This window comes from Trichomycterus rosablanca, chromosome 9 (assembly GCF_030014385.1).
Source record: "Trichomycterus rosablanca isolate fTriRos1 chromosome 9, fTriRos1.hap1, whole genome shotgun sequence".
Lineage (NCBI taxonomy): Eukaryota > Metazoa > Chordata > Actinopteri > Siluriformes > Trichomycteridae > Trichomycterus > Trichomycterus rosablanca.
This window is the reverse complement of record NC_085996.1, coordinates 24,648,566-24,668,845: the sequence shown is the minus strand read 5'-3', so window position 1 is coordinate 24,668,845 and position 20,280 is coordinate 24,648,566. Positions and strand designations below refer to the sequence as shown.

At 40.6% G+C, this 20,280-nt stretch overlaps 1 protein-coding gene across 1 annotated transcript in view; it reads right to left on the bottom strand.

Moving 5' to 3' along the window:
* fam20b (FAM20B glycosaminoglycan xylosylkinase) overlaps positions 1-11,006 on the bottom strand; it is a 45,070-nt gene extending 34,064 nt beyond the window's left edge. The window contains exon 1 of the mRNA XM_063001283.1: positions 10,888-11,006. The gene's annotated coding sequence lies outside the window, so the exon portion shown is untranslated. The remainder of the gene's footprint in view (positions 1-10,887) is intronic.
* Positions 11,007-20,280: the final 9,274 nt, after the last annotated feature.

Sequence of the window (20,280 nt, the reverse complement as noted above, 5' to 3'; positions counted from 1 at the left end):
CAGCACAGTCAAACAGAAAAAAATAGATGAATTATACTAATTCAAGATGCAATTCCCCTTTTCACCAGATGGTGGCAGCAACACTGTGCGCAGTACGCATTCACATGAGAAGCGGCAAAACCATGAATGAGACATACTCACTGATATGACGTGATAAAAACGACACAGCTTGTATGAACAACGATTAACGTGCACAAAATTTAACATGCTGTATTGTACTAAAATAACAACCTAAGAATTTGAGTGGTGGAAAGAGAACTTATGCCCAGTAATAATTTAGAGAAGGTCAGAGTTCCTGTGCCGTTCATACATAAAGCCACGTTAAGCTTTATTTTTATTTTTAGGCGCTTTAGGCGCCTTGTCTTTTATTTTTTAATATTTTTGTTTATGCATTTTCTCCCCCTTTTCTCCCATTTAGCACGTCCAATTGCCTGATTGCATCATGCTTCCTCTCCACCAATGCCGATCTCTGCTTTGACTGAGGAGCATGAAGCTAACCCACGACCCCTCCGACACGTGGGCAGCATGCCGTATGCATCTTATCACCTGCACTTTGACGAGTGCAGTGCAGCTCAGCGTTGTGTATGGAGAGGACACACCCTGAGAGCACTCTTTTCTCATCTCTGTGCAGGCGCCATCAATCAATCCAGCAGAGGTCGTAATTGCACCAGTCATGGGAGAGAGACCCCATCCGCCCTAGTCCCGCCCATATCTGAACAACAGGCCAATCGTTGTTCATGTGGCCACTCAGCCTTAGCCGGCAGGCAGAGCTGAGATTTGATACGATGTATTCAAGATCCCAGCTCTGGTTCCAGCATGTGTGTTTTTACCGCTGCGCCACCTGAGCGGCTCCTGTCTTTTATTTTACAGGGTTTCTGAAAGTTTTAAAGTTTAGTTGGAAATTCAAATAGCTTGTTCTGTATGTTCTGATTTGTTCGTCTGAATGCTTACATTTGGTTGTTGCTTGCTGTGTGAAAATATAATTATTAAATAACAGCGTATGTATATATACAGTGGGGAAAATAAGTATTTGATCCCCTGCTGATTTTGTAAGTTTACCCCCTTACAATAACTTGAACAGTCTATAATTTTTATGGAAGGTTTATTTTAACAGAGAGAGACAGAATATCAACAAAAAATCCAGAAAAAAAACATTAAATAAAAGTTATAAATTAATTTGTATTTAATTAAGGGGAATAAGTATTTGATCCCCTACCAACCCGCAAGAATTCTGACCCCCACAGACCGGTTATGTGCCCATGAGGCACACAAATTAGTCCTGTCCCTGTATAAAAGACTCCTGTCACAGAATCAGTTTCTTCCGTTCAAATCTCTCGACCACCATGGGCAAGACCAAAGAGCTATCAAAGGACGTCAGGGACAAGATTGTAGACCTGCACAAGGCTGGAATGGGCTACAAGACCATCAGCAAGAAGCTTGGTGAGAAAGAGACCACTGTTGGTGCGATAATTCGAAAATGGAAGAAATACAAGATCACAGTCAATCACCCTCGCTCTGGAGCTCCATGCAAGATCTCACCTGGTGGGGTAAGAATGATTCTGAGAAAGGTGAGGTCAGTCCAGAATTACACGGGAGGAGCTTGTCAATGATCTCAAGGGAGCTAAAACAGGAAATGTGAGGCATGAATGTGCAGCTGAAAAATGAGTCATGAGTCATGTCAACAAGGTCACAAATTAAAGAAATGGTTTAAGAAACCAAGCCAGGAAGAATAAAACCTTTTCTAAGAGCAAAAGAGGTCCTACACAGGCTGTGAATGGCATTTATAATAACCCAGTTATATGCTGTGAACTGTAATTAAAGTCATGACCTGCAGGGTTATTTTTAATTATGTGGATTGTAGCTGCGAAGCAAAATGTCTTAAGTGATTTATATGGCGAAACACAGTATGGGTGCAATGGGGCAGATCACGTCTCACCACTGAGGTGCCAGGTAAATACCTGCACCTGCAAGAACAGAAAATAACCTATTTGCAAGATGCTTAGCCAAGGTGGAACAATACTGTGGCTAAAAAGTCACAAATGAAAAGGGTAATGGGGAAATGAAAGTGGTTTTTAAAATAACAGAGTTAAACAAAGTAACAAATGAAAGACACAAAAACATCCACAGCACACAACAGAAAAAGTGGATAGAAAAGGGATAGAGCAGAATTAAAAACTGGTTGCCAAACTGGTTGCAAGCTGCTCGGAGCGCCTCTAACAACCCCAGATCAAACCAGGCATGGCAATAAACGTGCGGCACCCCACTTTAACAACTGACATACCCCATACCCAGCACAGGTCCAAACATAGGGCAATGCCAGCTGGGTTCTAGAATGAACCCAGAGTGCTGGCATCTGCATTGTCAGAAAACTGGACCAGATCGAGCCTGGCATCAGGAGTTCAAGAGAAAGCAGGTTGCCAATAGTTTTATTTTATTAGGATTTTAACGTCATGTTTTACACCCTTTGGTTACATCCACAACAGAAACGGTAGTTACTCGTTACACAAGATTCATCAGTTCACAAGTTTAATATCAAACACAGTCATGGACAATTTAGTGTCTCCAATTCACCTCACTTGCATGTCTTTGGACTGTGAGACCACGCAGACATGGGGAGAACATGCAAACTCCACACAAAAAGGACTTGGACCGCCCCACATAGGAATCGAACCCAGGACCTTCTTGCTGTAACGCGTCAGTGCTGCCCACTTAGCCACCGTGCCGGGTTGCCAACAGAGGTGCAAATAAATCTGTGAGGAAGCCACCTGGAGTGGCTTAATCATCTGCGCCTCCATCCCCCTCTGCTGACCATAAATTGCAAAGCACGAGGACATGGTTATGTAACCGTGCCCTAGGGCTGGGCGATTTTGCAAAACAAAACAAAATCTCGATTATTTTAAAATTATACCCGATTGTTGATTACGATTTCGATTTTTTTTGTTCTTGTATAATGCAATTAAAATAAGACTCAAATTTCTTTTTTTTGCATTGTAATTAAAGGCTGCAGAAGTGCAAAAATAGTAACAGCACCACCTATAATTATCCTTTTAAAAGACTCAAACTTTATAACAATAACGATATCACAATAAATAACAATAATTAAAACAAAATAGATCTAAATTATCTATATCCTTATCTATCTATATCTAAGAATAGCTCACAAACAACTTTTATTTTAAATAATGTTCAGCAGAACCTCCTTACATTAGGAAAAAAACTACAAAAAGTTCTTTACAGGTTTCTTAAAAGGAACACGAGCCTGTACTGTGCTGTTTCCACCACTGAGTGAGTCTGTATCAGTATCTACATTGGGGGGGGCATCAAGTGATCACTCAGCTCAGCTTTGATTTTATCCTCTTGTGATTTGGGGCTGGGATACAACATTTTAAACATTTAAGGATGTGTAATGTGTCATTTTAGTCCCAAACTTTCAAACTGTATTAACCACTATTATGTGTCATAGAATGATTCGATTCTATTGAACGGCCCTTTAAGCCAAAATAAAGGAACCGATTCGCATTTGGGAGTCGTTACATACATACGGCTCTTTAAAAGGAACCGAGACAAAAGATCCGACTCCCTATCGCAGAATTCACTGCAGCAGTTTCCCAGACGCGATTTTTTTACTCAGTAACGGATGCGATTTAAAATGTAGCGAATTACAATTCTTAGTACAAAACTTACTTGAGTAAAAGTAAAATTACAGGCTGTAAAATCTACTTTAAAAAGTACAAGTACGCAAAAAAACTACTTAATTACAGTAACGCGAGTAAATGTAATTCGTTACTTTCCAGCCAATCCTGATCGCGCTCATCGGCTCCGTGTTTTGATTCAGTTCAGCGGTGTTTGATTCAGTGAATCTTAATTAAACTCTTCTGTTTGTGTCTCGTTTTGCCGATCGTGTTTGCGCTCCTTATTACTGAATCTAACCGTTACCGTGTATAATCCTTGTTGTCTTCCGTTTACTGTCTTGGTTTTCACTGGTTTTGGACTCTACCTGATTTTGTACAGTTTTCGCCCTTTTGATATTAAACTTTCCCTGATTTATAATCCGCGAGCGTCTGCTCAGTTTCTGACTCGTGACATGTTGGTATTTTAATTAAAATATAAAGTATGTAAACAATCGCGATTGTCACATTCTAACATCGGGTGAAAACGTTCATGCGAATTAACCGAATTAATCGTGAAAATCGCCCAGCCCTACCGTGCCCAGCCTCCAATCTCCCCATTATATTAGGATCCTCCACACAGAAAGGACTTGGACTCTGGGATCGATCCCAGGACCTTCTTGCTCTGAGGCAACAGTGCTGCCCACTTAGCCACCATGCCGGGTTGCCAACAGAGGTGCAAATAAATCTGTGAGGAAGAAACCTGTGATGAATAGAAACACTTCCACCTGGAGTGGCTTAATGTTCAACAAGGCACAGGTGATCATCACATTAATCATCTGCACCTCCACCCCCCTCTGCTGACCATAAATTGCAAAGCACGAGGACATGGTTATGTAACCGTGCCCAGCCTCCAATCTCCACAGCGGGTGAGCCCGTTAAATTAGGGTCCTGGATACCTCAGTTGGAAGCTGTCTGTGGAAAATCTGGGATGTTCTCCCCAGTTGTTTCAAAGTGGCACCAGACCCAGATGAATCACTTAATGAGAAAAAATCTGATTGGCTAGTGGCTGATTACATTATCTGATCAAGCTGTAAAGCACTCTGCAGACTGCAGGGTAATACAAGGTGTAAATTCTGCCCAATATGCAGTGTACTTGTCATTCACAACGTGAGAGTGTTGTATTAACTGATTACAGAAGATGAGTACTTCACAAGTCTGAAAAGAGAACAAGTCTATTAATCACTACACAGTGGCATCTGTAGCACTGACAAAATATTTTAATTAGAATTATAGTTTTAGCAATGAGGGTTGTAAGAAACATTCAGTAAATGTAGTAAAAAAAACGACAGCATCTCAGGACTGACTAGTCACCGGTGTTGCTAGATCTGCCAGTTTCCAGCTATAGCATCTTTTGAATTCCTGCATCTTTTGCTAGTAGTCAAATAATGTATGTTTTCCATTGACTTTCTGGCTGTGTAATAGTATGTTATACAAGTAGTAATTCTGACCACAGAATTTGATGGGTTGAAAAATGTTCTAACTACAGAATATGGTGAAATATCCACACTGTTTGGATACAAACTAATGGTAGCAAACAGTTTAATAATAATAGACAAATTAAACAGGATAAATCATTTGTTAATTGATGTTAATTAGCACTGACTGTTAAAAAGCTACTTCGCTGCCAATATTTATTTATTTATTAGGATTTTAACATCATGTTTTACACACTTTGGTTATATTCATGACGGTAGTTACTCGTTACACAAGTTTTAATAGTAATCACAGTCACTGACAATTTTGTATCTCCAATTCACCTCACTTGATTGTATTTGGACTGTGGGAGAAAACTGGAACTCTCAGAGGAAACCCACATTTACATTTTATATTTTCAGCATTTAGCAGATGCTTTTTATCCAAAGCCGCTTACAGTACTGTGACAGTATATATTGTCTAAGCATTTGAGAGTTAAGGACCTTGCTCAAGGGCCCAACAGTGGCAACCTGGCAGTACCTTAACTGCTAGGCTACAACTGCTCTAGTTTACCCCACACAGACATGGGGAAAACATGCAAACTCCACACAGAAAGGACCCGGATCGCTCCACCTATGCGACACTACACTGCCAATAAAACCTTAAAGGAAAAACATAAGAAAATATGTGGGTCACCAGTCCATAAAGTGCTTCACATCTAATAAATATTCTAGAAACTATAGAACATGAAGTAGAATGTATTACAAAACTGGTATTAATTCCTGTCAGTCACTTTTCAAGACAATCCTAAAGCCATCATAAAGTCGTCAAAGGAAGTTGAAAATACCAGTTGAACATGTTCTAGAAACAAATGATTAGAATTAATCAACATGCCAATGGTGCCAAGAGCTTCATACTGACAACTCTTAAAGCTTTATTAATTAATAAACAGTGTACCACGATGAACATGGCAGTAATAGACAGTAAGATAATCATGAACACTGTAAGCAGAAGCAGTTCAGCAATTCGAATGTACACACTGATTTTACACAAAGGCGGCAGCACACAGTTCATTACAAGCACTAAATAAACATGCCAATCATAAATATTAGAGATGCAGTAGGTATATTAAAGCTCATCTTGACAACACCAGGGTAGTTATTATAAGATAATGAGCGTTTCACCTTCATACTGGGACATGATGCAATATAATCACATCATTATTTGTACAAAAAAAGGCACACATAGATCTGCAGTCAGACTCCATACTGACACAAAACAGCCTCAATGTTTGTAAATACAATGCATAATAGTCCAATAAGTCCAATAGTTTAGTTCATTATTTAAATTATATCAATGATGAATGAAAACGTTCTGATTACAACACCCAAACGTGGCTGTACACAGAGCTGAGATAAACTCAGACCCAAAAAGAACTTAAACCATCTCAGCATGAAATTAATGTATGGCTTTCTATTTACATAATAAGAGTTTCAGGTTGTGTTTCTTGATGCAGTGGCAGAATCTGTAAAATAAGCTTTTTTGGGCCACTCAGGTGGCGCAGCGGCAAAATACGCTGGCACACCCGAGCTGGGATTTCAAATAGATCGTATCGAATCTCAGCTCTGCCATCTGGCTGGGCTGGGCGGCTATATGAACAACGTTTGGCTGTTGATTCAGGGAGGGAGCCGGATAGAGACCTCATAACTGATGAAATTATGACCTCTGCTGGCTGACTGATGGCATCTGCACAGAGTAGAGGAATAATGCAATCAGGGTGTAGCTCTCCATACACAAGGCTGATCCGCATATAAACTTGCCTTGTGCAGGTAAAAAAAGATGCAGTCGGCACTCCTCAATCAGGGGCCGGGGTCAGCACCAGTAGAGAGGAAGCATAACACAATTGGGTAAAAATTGGACAAGATAAAAATCGAGAGAAAAAGGGAGAAAAAGCTTTTCTGTAGTACTTCCATGTGACCATATATATCACAGTAGAATTACAATTTATCTTGTAATGCTGTTCAAGGCCTCAAAGGCAAGGTTTCTGACCTTGCCCTACATGGACTGAGATTTCTTTGGATCAAAGCTGTGTTTCAAAGCTGTGTTACTTTAATACTCTATAATGTTTACTCTTATTTTGCTCCTGCCAAAATGTTGTAAATGTGTATAGTAGAGATTAAATTCAAATTATGCTTACATTTACAAATTAGAATGAATAATACAGAAAGCCTTTGAGCCAAAAGGGTTAAGAGTCTTGCACAAAGTCCAATAACGACTGCTTGGCAAATCTGGGATTTAAACACACAAATTTTAGATTGCTAGACCAGAGGTCTACCTACTGAGCTACTACTGTCCCAATAAAGTTGATCAGATAGAACATTAAAAGTCATTCTACTTTTATCAGAAATAAGTGTTTATAAAAAAAATAAAAAAAATTTTTTACAGATTCTTGTTTTTATTCCATACTATGAAATATTCCAACTTCTTTAAAAAATGAATGAGTGTGTAGATCCTATATGTTATCCGGTCACCTGGGTGATCCTAAATGTTCTGTATGTGTGAATGTGCATCACTCTCTGTTTCTAATATTAATAAATCTAATCTACAGCAAACAAGAACCAATAGTTACAAAATATTTATTCCTACAGAAGACATGTGTGTTTGCTTTTGTATAATTCATTGGTGCTGTGTGTACACATGGCAGTTCCAGATTGCCGAGGGTGTGTCTTAAATGGAAAAGTTCCTGGCTTCCCAGTAAGACTCACAGTCAACACCTTGTTTTACACTTTTCCTTGGCGTTTTATTAAACGTTGCAACTTATTTTAGCAGCAACATTTGACACAAGGGAGCATTAAAAAGTATTAACAATATTAAAACACAAACTGAGCATAGTGCAGTGTTAACTCAGTTGATAAGGCACTTATTATTAGAAGGTTGCTGGTTCAAGCCCTGCCACCACTATCAACTATCAATAGCTTGCATTTTATTTGGTTACAGTGCATCCCTCTGTCGCCTCACAGCAAGAAGGTCCTGGGTTCGATGCCCAGGTGGGGCGGACCGGGTCCTTTCTGTGCAGAGTTTGCATGTTCTTCCCGTGTCTGCGTGGGTTTACTCCGGGTGCTCGGGTTTCCTCCCACAGTCCAAAGACATGCAAGTGAGGTTAATTGGAGACACTAAGTTGTCCATGACTGTGTTTAATATAACCTTGTGTAAACTGATTAATCTTGTGTAATAAGTAACTACTGTTCCTGTCATGAATGTAACCAAAAGTGTAAAACATGGGCCGCTCAGGTGGCGCAGCGGTAAAGTGCGCTAGCTCACCAGAGTTGGGGTTTCGAATACATCGTATCGAATCTCAGCTCTGCCTTCCGACTGGGCTGGGCGGCCGCATGAACAACGATTGGCTGTTGCTCAGGGTCAGAGGGTAAAAAAAAGTCGGATCATAGGTCCTCATAACTGGTGCGACTGCGGCCCCTGATGGCTGACTGATGGCGCCTGCACAGGGCTGAGGAAAAATGCTGATGGGGGTGTGGCCCTCTGTACACAGTGCTCGTGAAGTGTATGAACTCGACTCGTGCAGGTGAAAAATGCAGTCTGTACTGACTGTACATGCCGGAGGGTGTATGTCAGTTGAGAGGCGTCCTCAGTCAGCGGTGAAGGGTCGAATCAGTATAGAGGACGTAATCAGGGTAATTGGACATGACTAGATTAGAGGAGAAATTTTTTTTTTTTTAAGTGTAAAACATGACGTTAAAATCCTAATAAACAAACAAACAAACAAACAGTGCATCCCTAAATGATCATGGCATCTTATCATGAGGTGTCTAAAGAATCACATCATGGACTCCATAACTGTAACCACACTGGTGTGAATGAATGGCTTTAACACATTACAAAATCCAACACAACACTGTGAACTCCCTCTCCTACATTCAGTCCTTGACTTTGCACCCAGCCTGCCTTTCACCTAGCCACAGAGCTTTGTGATAAATACTAACTAGCTGCTATTAAAAGGGAGGGTTACATGAACTCCTTTACAGAAGGTGGTGAGGTAAAGAACGTCCACGCAGGCACCAACCCAGTATACAATCGCTGATTCATAGCACTGATGAGGAGGGTTTGCGAATCAACTGCGAGAGTCGATTCTCCGATTCGCGAATTGATTTGCATTCGATTCACACAGTCAAGAAAATAAAAAAAACATATAATATTTTAACTTCATATATGTCAACTAAAGTAACAAGACTGGTGTGTATAGACTAACATAGCTAATTAAACTGTTTAGAAAAATGACACATGGACAAAATACCAATAGCTAACCTTATTCATCGGAACCAAATGAAGTCATTTTTAATTAGTTAGACTTATTATCATATGTCAGAGCCAGAAGATGTTTAAGTTTATCATTTTGTGACGGAAGAGTAACATGTTCGAAGTCGACTCGATTCGATTTCTAAAACTTGGAATCGGAGTCGACTCAATTCGATTTCTAAAACTTAGAATCGGAGTCGACTCCTAGTTCTGGAATCGAATAGCCGTACCTATTAGCTACCTGGCTAGTTCAACTTTGCAATGACACGTCCCACGAACCCGCTGGTCATCCAGCTGCGAGTCAACTGCGAGAGTCGATTCTCCGATTCCCGACATTAAGAATCGCGAATTTATTTGAAGTCGATTCACACACTTAAAGAAAATAAATACATAAATAATATTTTAACTTCATATATGTCAACTAAAGTAACAAGACTGGTGTGTGTATATACTGACATCCCTAATAAAACTAAAGAAAAATGACAAATGGAGAAAATACCGAAAGCTTACCTTATTCATTGGAACCAAATGAAGTCATTTTTTATTAGTTAGACTCATTATCATATGTCAGAGCCAGAAGATGTTTAAGTTGATCATTTTGTGACGGAAGAGTAACATGTTCGAAGTCGACTCAATTCGATTTCTAAAACTTGGAATCGGAGTCGACTCCTCGTTCTGGAATCGAACAGCCGTACCTATTAGCTACCTGGCTAGTTCAACTTTGCAATGACACGTCCCACGAAACCGCTGGTCATCCAGCGACTCTTACTGTCGGTATATATTTTGTTAACCTTGCTTATGTTCTAAACAATGTTTAGAATGCACTGACTAATATAAGGAATGCGATCAGGTCTATGATGATACAGAAACCGACGTTATATGGCATCTCTGATGTGAATGAATGTGCAAGTGTAAACCCTTATACACAATGTAACGTTAATAAAATGATCCATGACAAACAGTATTACTAATGGAATATATACATGGAACTGCGTGTCTTACTACTAATATTGGCCGTATTTATAAATCGCATGAATGTAATTAACACACTCGGAAGACTGTAGCTGTTACTAGCTAGTCGGTGGACTTGGAAGTAGGTGACTAGGAAGTAAGTAAGGTGATATCTATTTAAACATTTGTATGGTCCGTTAACATTGTATAACGTGTATAAGTATAAAACACTATTAAACAGTAATCTGTGGTAACTGCATATCTAGTCTATGTTGTTAGCTACATAGCACAGCTAAGTAGTCAAGCAAATAGACAAATGAATGTTGTAGAGACTTCCCCCACAGTTTAACACGGTGCTAAACGGTGCTAACGCGCTGTCATGATTCTGTCACTAAACACACACACACACATTTGTAGCTAAATAACATTAAGAGCTACGAGCAGTCAGTGTGTTCTGTGTAAAAGCTAGCTTAGCCAGGTCGCTACCAGTGCAGTGTAGTGCTAAGCTACATGTATGATGCAGTACAAGCCTGTAACTTACCGCTTTCAGCCAATCTAGATAACGATCATCATCATCTGTGTGATTCCATGTGTTGAACCGATGTTTTGCAAAGATCATCGCTGTCCTCTCACATCCACAAGCACGGTCCATTCACCTCCACCTCTCCATCCACCATTCAACTCCGCCTGTACACATACACACACACACACAGTCAGACTGCGTGTGTGTGTGTGTGAGCGTTGTTTTCCTATTAGTTCAGGTGGAAATATTTGAACAGCACATAACATTAAAATCACCTCCTTGTTTCTACACTCACTGTCCATTTTATCAGCTCCACTTACCATATAGAAGCACTTTGTAGTTCTACAATTACATTTACATTTTCAGCATTTAGCAGACGCTTTTATCCAAAGCGACTTACACAATGAGCAATTGAGGGTTAAGGGCCTTGCTCAGGGACCCAACAGTGGCAACTTGGTGGTGGCGGGGCTTGAACCGGCAACCTTCTGTTTACTAGTCCAGTACCTTAACCACTGAGCTATCACTGGCCCCTATTACTGACTGTAGTCCATCTGTTTCTCTGCATGCTTTGTTAGCCCCCTTTCATGCTGTTCTTCAATGGTCAGGACTCTCCCAGGACCACCACAGAGCATTAAGGTGGTGGATCATTCTCAGCACTGCAGTGACACTGACATTGCGGTGGTGTGTTATTGTGTGTTGTGCTGGTATGAGTGGATCAGACACAGCAGCGCTGATGGAGTTTGTAAACACCTCACTGTCCCTGCTAGACTGAGAATAGTCCACCAACCCGAAAACATCCAGCCAACAGCACGTTGTGGGCAGCGTCCTGTGACCACTGATGAAGGTCTAAAAGATGACCAACTCAAACAGCAGCAATAGATGAGCGATTATCTCTGACTTTACGTCTACAAGGTGGACCAACTAGGTAGTAGTGTCTAATAGAGTGGACAGTGAGTGGACACGGTATTTAAAAACTTTAGCAGCACTGCTGTGTCTAATCCACTCATACCAGCACAACACACACTAACACACCACCACCATGTCAGTGTCACTGCAGTGCCACCTAAGTAATACAGTGCTGGCCAAAAGTATTGGCACCCCTGCAATTCTGTCAGATAATACTCAATTTCTTCCAGAAAATTATTGCAATCACAAATGCTTTGGTATTAATATCTTCATTTATTTTGCTTGCAATGAAAAAACACAAAAGAGAATGAAAAAAAAGTCAAATCAATTATCATTTTACACAAAACTCCAAAAATGGGCCGGACAAAAGTATTGGCACCCTCAGCCTAATACTTGGTAGCACAACCTTTAGACAAAATAACTGCGAACAACCGCTTCCGGTAACCATCAATGAGTGTCTTACAATGCCCTGCTGGAATTTTAGACCATTCTTCTTTGGCAAACTGCTCCAGGTCCCTGAGATTTGAAGGGTGCCTTCTCCAAACTGCCATTTTGAGATCTCTCCACAGGTGTTCTATGGGATTCAGGTCTGGACTCATTGCTGGCCACTTTAGAAGTCTCCAGTGCTTTCTCTCAAATTATTTTCTAGTGCTTTTTGAAGTGTGTTTTGGGTCATTGTCCTGCTGGAAGACCCATGACCTCTGAGGGAGACCCAGCTTTCTCACACTGGGCCCTACATTATGCTGCAAAATTTGTTGGTAGTCTTCAGACTTCATAATGCCATGCACACGGTCAAGCAGTCCAGTGCCAGAGGCAGCAAAGCAACCCCAAAACATCAGGGAACCTCCGCCATGTTTGACTGTAGGGACCGTGTTCTTTTCTTTGAAGGCCTCGTTTTTTTTCCTGTAAACTCTATGTTGATGCCTTTTCCCAAAAAGCTCTACTTTTGTCTCATCTGACCAGAGAACATTCTTCCAAAACGTTTTTGGCTTTCTCAGGTAAGTTTTGGCAAACTCCAGCCTGGCTTTTTTATGTCTCTGGGTCAGAAGTGGGGTCTTCCTGGGTATCCTACCATAGAGTCCCTTTTCATTCAGACGCCGACGGATAGTACGGGTTGACACTGTTGTACCCTCGGACTGCAGGGCAGCTTGAACTTGTTTGGATGTTAGTCGAGGTTCTTTATCCACCATCCGCACAATCTTTCGTTGAAATCTCTCGTCAATTTTTCTTTTCCGTCCACATCTAGGGAGGTTATCCACAGTGCCATGGGCTTTAAACTTCTTGATGACACTGCGCACGGTAGACACAGGAACAGTCAGGTCTTTGGAGATGGACTTGTAGCCTTGAGATTGCCCATGCTTCCTCACAATTTTGCTTCTCAAGTCCTCAGACAGTTCTTTGGTCTTCTTTCTTTTCTCCATGCTCAATGTGGTACACACAAGGACACAGGACAGAGGTTGAGTCAACTTTAATCCATTTTAACTGGCTGCAAGTGTGATTTAGTTATTGCCACCACCTGTTAAGTGCCACAGGTAAGTAACAGGTGCTGTTAATTACACAAATTAGAGAAGCATCACATGATTTTTCAAAGGGTGCCAATACTTTTGTCCACCCTCTTTTTTATGTTTGGTGTGGAAATATATCCAATTTGGCTTTTTGACAATTCTTTTTGTGGTTTTCCATTGAAGACAAATTAAATGAACATTTTAATATCAAAGCATTTGTAATTGCAATAATTTTCTGGAAGAAATTGAGTATTATCTGACAGAATTGCAGGGGTGCCAATACTTTTGGCCAGCACTGTACCTGCTCTGTGGTGGTCCTGTGGGGGTCCTGACCATTAAAGAACATGGTGAAAGCAGGCTAAAACAGTATGTAGAGAAACAGATGAACTACAAAGTGCTTCTATATGGTAAGTGGAGCTGATAAAATGGACAGTGACAGTAGAAACAAGGAGGTGGTTTTAATGTTATGGCTGATCAGTGTATATTTTAATCAAAGCAAGTCTATCAACATAAAAATACAATTTCTAAACATTGTGTGTGTAGGAACAAAAGATTTCCAATGTTTTCTTCATTACCTTTATTGTATTTTGTACATATAAACACATTTAAAGTTTTATACCTGCAACACACTCCAAGAAAGTTGAAACAGAGGTGTGTTTACCCCTGGGTTCCATCATCTTTCCTATTAAAGAGAGTTTTAATAGTTTAGAAGGTGGTGACACCAGTGTTGCCACTCTCCATTTTAAGAATTCCCAAGATCTTGCCACAAAAATACTAAAAATCCCAAGTAACTGAAAATGACAAAATTGTGAAGATTTATATAACATATTTTCACAATTATTACAATCTATTATTGCAATTATTGCAATCTATCACAACAATGACCAAAAAACAGAAGTAAAATGCACAGATGACAAAAGACGTGATATGTTCTCGTGTCCAAGTAAATGTAAGTAAGTGAAGAAGTAAACGTACAGTAGCCGTAGAAATGGCCAGCGACAACCAAAGGTTGTTATTTAGTCGTAGTACGCTTTGTCATTCCTTATTTATGACTGTAGACCATAAAATTGCAGGCAGATTTTAATTGCTTGAGTCCCAAATCCCAAAATCTTGGGAAAATCCCAATGAGTGGTAATACTGGATGACACTAATTGTTGCAGTTTTGCAAGTGGAATTTTCTTGCCTGATATGAGACTTCAGGTGCTCAACAGTCTGGTCATGCTGCACCATACATTGTCAATAAGAGACAGATCTGGACTGCAGACAGGCCAGTCAACCACATGCATTCTGTGTCTATGGTTGTAGCGCATTCAGAATGAGGCCTGGCATCGTCTTACTGAAATAACCATGGACATCTCAGAATGGCAGCACGTGTCTCTCCAAAATCCCAATATACAGTATATATAACTCTGCGTTAGTGGTACTGTTGTGACTGGGTGGGGAAAGATGAGTGAGTGGACACAATAGGTATCTTCACTTACACAAAAGTCACCCATGGGCATCATGGGTACTGATGCCCCCTCATACCATGACAGTTGTTTGCTTTTGCACCTTTCACTGACAACAGTCTGGATGATCATTTTTATACTTGGCAAACAGACCTCAATGTCTCTTTTTCCCGAAAACAAGCTGAACCGAGGACTCATCTGACCACAGTACACGTTTCCACTGTCTTTCAGACCGTCTGAGATGAGCTTGGGACCAGAGAACTCTGAGGCGTTTCTGCACAGACTTGATGTGCAGCTTAAAGGGTATTATTGTGATGTGCAAGGAATTGAATGACATATACATCAAGAAGTCAGAGTAAAACACTCACTCATACATAGTCCATGTGGACATTTGTCAAAAGAACTAGGTGTTTTTTCATGTTTTAAAATTGCTTTTATTCTATTCTATACCCCAGCCTCAGTACTTGGTAGAACATCTTTTTGTCTTGCTAACCTCTAATAAGCAGTTTCAGTAAGTGCTAAAAAGCCTCCGACATCTCTCTTGTAAAATCATCACCTATTCTTCCTGTGTAAAAGCTTCCAAATCATTGAGGTTTGATGGTTTTCATGCTGCAAAGAACATTAATGGATTAACCTGGTCATTCAGTACATTCAGGTTGTCACGTTAACGTTAATGGACCTAGACCTGACCATTTGAGGCCACCCTTGATCATATGGTAAATCTAGACTAATCAGACCACATGGCCTTTTCTATAGCCAGTGAGTCTAATCCATATTCTCCTAGCAAATTAAATACTTTTTTCCATACAGCCTTGTTTACTTGTAATTTAGAATGTATTTAAGCCATTGAATTCCACAGCATTTCCTTATACAAACATAATGCAAAACATAACATGCTCTCCTTTAACAGATTCCTTTGCTAAATATCTTTTTGATATAACAGTTGCATGGAAGCATGATCTGCTACCCTGGTTGATCTTTTAATTTCTACCCTATGCACCTCTTAACAATGCACACTGACGAGCCAAAACATTAAGACCACCCACAAAATGAGCATGGCATTGACTGTTTTGTAATGGTTGTGCATGTCATAGTCTAAATATTGAGCTGATGTTAAATTCCCATTGTAAATGTTGAAAGCAGCAGATATGGGCAGCATAAAGACCTGAGGGACTTTAGAAAGTGGTTTGAAGTGGGTCGTCCAAAACAGCAAGGTGTGCTCACAGGCAGCCGTGGTGAATACCCACCAACAGTGGTCTGAAGAGGGACAAGTCACTTACTGTTGACAGGTTTTTGAGCTACCAAGACTTACTGATGTCAAAGAACATAAAGGCTATGGTATCTGGTACAGACCAACAGAAGGACTACTTTTAAGATGGGTGATGAGGGGAATGTGTCACAACACACAGTGAATCAAGCCATTCCGTGTATGGGGCTGTGCAGTCACAGGACAGTCAAAGTGCCCATGCTTACTCCTGTCCATTACTAAAAGTACCTACAATGGGCACATAGGCACTGGAACCAGAATTTGAAGCAACAGAGGATGCTTGGCTGGTCCAACATATTGTGTTTTCTTAAAGAGTATGTGAACAGCCATCAATTACTGTGCATCAATTACCCAACAGAGACGTCACTAGGGTGCTCTAGTTTCAGATGTCTTGTGGAGTCCATGTCTCAGCAGGTCAAATTTTGACAATATACACCAATCAACCATAACATTAAAACCACCTCCTTGTTTCTACACTCACTGTCCATTTTATCAGCTTGCTTTGTTAGCCCCCTTTCATGCTGTTCCTCAATGGTCAGGACCCCCACAGGAGCACCACAGAGCAGGGATTATTTAGGTGGTGGATCATTCTCTGCACTGCAGTGACACTGACATGGTGGTGGTGTGTTAGTGTGTGTTGTGCTGCTATGATCAGACACAGCAGCGATGCTGGAGTTTTTAAACACCTCACGGTCACTGCAGGGCTGAGAATAGTCCACCAACCAAAAATATCCAACCAACCATGCTGATCAGTGCAAGTTGAGTTGTTTTAATGTTATGGCTGGTCGTTTGTACGCCATATGGCCAAAAGTATATGGAGTACATAGTATAAAATGATATGGCCAAAGCTTGTTGGACATCCCATTTTAAAATCATAGTCATTCAAATTTACAAGATTTTGAAGTGTGCTTGTGGGAATTTTGCATGAACCATCTTAGTAAGTTTGCTGATTACATGACCATGGTGGGTCTCATACATAGAGGAATTTTCTTGGTGTTCACGTAGCAGAAAACCTCACCTGTACACCCTGAACACCAGGTCCATTGCCCAGCCCAGCAGCATCTCTGCCTCCTGCGTGACTAAGGAGAGCTCAGCTCCCACTCTCCATCCTCACTTTGTTCTAAAGAGGCACTATAGAGAGTATCCCCAGCAGCTGCATTACTGTCTAGTTTGGGAATTGCACTGTCTCTGACCACAAGACTCTCCAGCAAATATACAGGACAGATGAAAAGATCATCTGGGTCTCTCTTCCTTCCATCACAGACATTTACACCACTCGCTGCATCCGCAAAGCCTTCAGTATCGTGAATCACCCTTCACACCCCTCTCACAAAATCTTCACTTTCCTGCCATCTGGTCAGGGCAGTGATAGCTCAGTGGTTAAGGTACTGGACTTGTAATCTAAAGGTTGCCGGTTCAAGCCCCGCCACCGCCAAGTTGCCACTGTTGGGCCCCTGAGCAAGGCCCTTAACCCTCAATTGCTCAAAAATTGTGTTCAGTCATAACTGTAAGTGTGCTTTGGATAAAAGCGTCTGCCAAATGCTGAAAATGTAAAATGTAAATCTGGTCCCTCACTGGCCAGAGCTAGATGGTGCAACAACCTTTTCCCCAGGCCATCAGACTTCTTAGTTCACAGTCTGAACTGATGGACCTTGCACCTATTGAAAAGCTGGGATAGGCTCCAAACCCCCCGCCCCAAATTGGATAGGCGGTTACGAAAGTGAGTGAGTGAGTGTTTTGTGTTCTATTGTTTGTACTCGTGTTGCGGACCAGTCCTGAAGATCGCATAATGAGTGACGGCAGGAAGAGACCCCGTACAACCTTCCATCACTTAAACTGTGTTTGTTTGGCTGCCCAGCCAGGTCGGTGGCTCGGCTGAGATTTGAACTCTCCACAGTGGCGTGCTAGAGTGTTAAAACGCTGTGTCATACGAGGGCCATGTGTTGTAGATTTGATAAATCCACACTCAATAACCCATTACGAAGTAAAAAATAATTGTGGTCAAGTGGTGCATCCTGTTTGCTTTCATTGTCCTTGTGATGTGTCTAGAACTCAGTTGGATTCCCATTTACTCTGCATTGTCAGGACAAAAACCAAACCATGTAGTCCAAGGAACTGTCTGTGGATCTCTGCAATCAAATTGTGTCTAGGCATATATCAGGACAAGAGTATAAATCTGTAAGGATTTGATGGGCCCAGGACCACACTGACCTTAATCATTCTGAAAGCAAAAATGCTTGGTTCAACCTTGAAGCTTCCTATAATTGGCATCTAGCCTGTTTTTAAATATGGGCAAGAGCGGCCTTTTTGAAGGAGGAGAGAATGAACCTAGTGGTTACTCTAAAAGTGCTTCAAAATACTTTGCAGAGATGTAGGAATCATTATTACAGCGTCTTTATGACAGAGTGGCGTTTCGCCAAGACGTTGTTGAAAAAGGCATGCAACAGCTTGTTTGGAAAAAGATTTAACTCTGGTTTAATCATGACAAGGGTGAAGCATGGTGGTGGTAGCATCATGCTTTTGGGATGCAACTCAGAGGCAGTGAAACCTTCTTCAAAATGGACACAAATGCAGACTGGAATAAACTGGCCAAATCTGAGCTAAGAGAGCGCTAATAGACTTAAAGCTAAAATAGCAGCTAAAGCAGCAATGATCAAATAAAGGCTCTTATGCTTTTGTGAATAAGAGATTTCAGTTTTTAACATTTAGATTAAAATTATGGAACTACATTTAAAATTAAAACCACAACATAATAAATTCTAAAAAAAAATGAGTATTTCACACTACTGGAAAGCAAGTAAGCACATTTGTGACGTTGACCATGTTAAATCCTTCATACAGAAAAACAGATTTTCTTGAGTCTTTCCAACAGTGAAGTGTGTGTGAAGCATGACTTGCCATTATAAAAGGAACAATAAATAACACATTTAGTAGAAAATTGTTGAGAAGAACATGATGAGCTGAATGATGTTGTTGTAAAAGCAACTCCATATCCAAATGACTAAAAAGTGCCTGAATTAAAGGCAAATATAATATTTTGTGACAGCTTCAATGATGCCCCATGAAATGCCCCATGAAATGCCACATGTGCCAGTCAGATGTGCCAGTCAAATATGTGAAAACATTTTTGTAACAATAACAATCGTCTGCATGTGTAACTGCATCCAGCTTAAAATTTAATGCACAAGAGTCGATAGTAGCCATTAGTTATGATCAGATTCCTTTAGCTTAGCTTACCAATATCACATATGATTTTATTTTTATTAATCGATGAAGAAGCCAAAATTGTGATTTAATTTTTTTTGCATCCCTATATTTAAAATTCACCTAGCTTTAGTGTAAACACCAGAGGGCGCTATTATACAACACTACGCAATTAGTCAGTTCTTCATTCAAACTTAAGATGGATATACAGATAAAAGACAGACAGACAAAACTAGGTCCTTAAGACTTAAGCTGATGTGTGCCACTGTTCTTCCCCTAAAAATAACGTCGATTATTTTCTCAACATTAATAACCAGAGCGTTTGACATGTTTCTGAGACATTAATAACTGTGTGTCAGAAGAGTCTGGTGTGATCTCACTGTGCATGACTTCCATCTTTCCAAAACATGCAGAAGGTGGATTGGCTACTTTAAAACTTTAGGTTTCCTTATATGTGGTACAAATTTGTCATGGCAGCGTCAACAGCTACAAGCAATATGATATTTTCAACTCCGACCTGAGCTACCTTCACATGTGTTACTAATATCTGATCCCATCTGTGCCATCCTTTGTTGTGCCGATATTACAAAGCACATGGAACAGTGGTATATGAAGAAAACCAAAACTGTCCCCCTATGCTCAGAGGCAGTTTGTTCATATTCATTTAAATTATTCTCCAGGCCACCCAAAGAGGATGGGTCCCTGCTGAGTCTGGTTCCTCTCAAGGTTTCCTTGCCACTGTAGCCCTCGGCTTGCTCAACAGGGGCTTTTGGTCTGTCGGTCCTGGATTCTGTAAAGTTGCTTTGAGACAATGTCTATTGTAAAAAGCGCTATACAAATAATTTTGACTTGACTTGGTCAAATGGAATCCAAGAACCGCCAGATAACAGGTGTGCCATAATTGGAAGCTGCTGGATATGGGTTATACTGTCCACAGTCAAGTGAGCTTGACATTGCCACGGAAAACGTCCATTCCAAACTAATTCTTGCTTGACTGTACAGGGTCCTCTGTTTTCCAGCTGCTTCTAATTTATGGCAGACTTGTTTTTGGGTTGTTTTTTGATGACATCCGACAATCCAG